This window comes from Chenopodium album, chromosome 9, assembly GCF_948465745.1.
Source record: "Chenopodium album chromosome 9, dcCheAlbu1.1, whole genome shotgun sequence".
NCBI classification, from domain to species: Eukaryota; Viridiplantae; Streptophyta; class Magnoliopsida; order Caryophyllales; family Amaranthaceae; genus Chenopodium; species Chenopodium album.
This window is the reverse complement of record NC_137842.1, coordinates 4,223,216-4,224,617: the sequence shown is the minus strand read 5'-3', so window position 1 is coordinate 4,224,617 and position 1,402 is coordinate 4,223,216.

The window sequence follows — 1,402 nt, the reverse complement described above, 5'->3', positions numbered from 1 at the left end:
TCAATATAAGTAAAAAATAAAGTAATCATCACCTCATTTTGTGTGTTAAGAAATGTATCGACTAACTTGTCTTTATTTTTTAAATCATGAAATTGCTCGGGAAAGGTTTTTGAGGTCATTTTAACCATATATAGATCCAAATTGAGCTCAAAATTGTAAAAAAAAAAAAATTATTGTTAATATCTTGTTTTATGAGTCTAGATTTCATGTTTTTAGCTGCAAATTTGTTTTGGTAAAACATTGGGGGTCATATTTGAGGCAAATTAAGCTCATAATTGGCAAAAAATCGTAAATGTATTTTACGTGTTATGAAATAACGCAATTGACATGCAAAATGAGGCATTTATGCTTTTTTTTTTTCCAATTTTGAGTTTAATTTAGACCCATAAAGAGCTACAATGACCGCAAAAACTTACACGAACAATTTGTGGCTAAAGAAAAATAAAGAGGCATAATTGAGACATTTCGTTTTACATTATTCTTTGCTAATTTTGATCTTAAATTAAAACCACAAAGGGCTAACATGACCCTAAAAATAGTTTTGAAGGTCTCCATTTATGTTTACTTGCAGACTAACATTCCTAAAATAGAAATTCCATAATACTTCACCTATACTATATTTGGTAAGATTTTGGTGAATAGATTCTCTAAATTACCCTCAAAATTGCACATGGGGAAAACTTTTGGGGTAATAAGATAAGCCATGTGCAACAAGGGCCATAAAACTACAATTTCACTCTCCTATCCTTAAATATTTTGCCTAAGGCTATGGGTCAAGAAAATAGAAACGGAGGAACTATAAGTTGGTTGCTCTGAATTTCGGATAAGCATTTTTTTAACTTGAACATTATATTTATCGGAAAAAATAGGAAAAACGTGCAGGACTTATTTTGGACCAAGACCTTGATTCGGTGGACTCATTGGATCTAGATTTGGGTTTTTATTTCCCAAACCTGACAAATTCAATTCGGATTGGATATAGATCCAAGGTTGAAAAAACGAATCTTGATCCAGGTCCATTCATTCAGACCTAATCTAAGTTCAACGAACCCGTTGCTAGATCCATACCTAGGATTAATAAAAGTTTTAAGAAAATCCATAAACCTCGCTTATACCTTTCTTCCAAGTACAGTTCAAGGGATACTTAGCATGAATAATAAGTTTATCCATGCCAAAATTGGTCTACTAAACCAGTCCGGGAGCGAGGGTACTAAGAAAAAGTTCTTTTGAGGATTAATTAAAATCCTAGCTCTAGTGCAGCCTATACTAGCTCTTCCTTTTTAACAATTTAATTACTTAATACAAATAATATATGCCACGTGATGTTTAAAACTAAGTTAGTTGATTTCATTTACAAGCAATAATCACAAATAGTTACATTGCAATGAAGTCGTTATTTTTT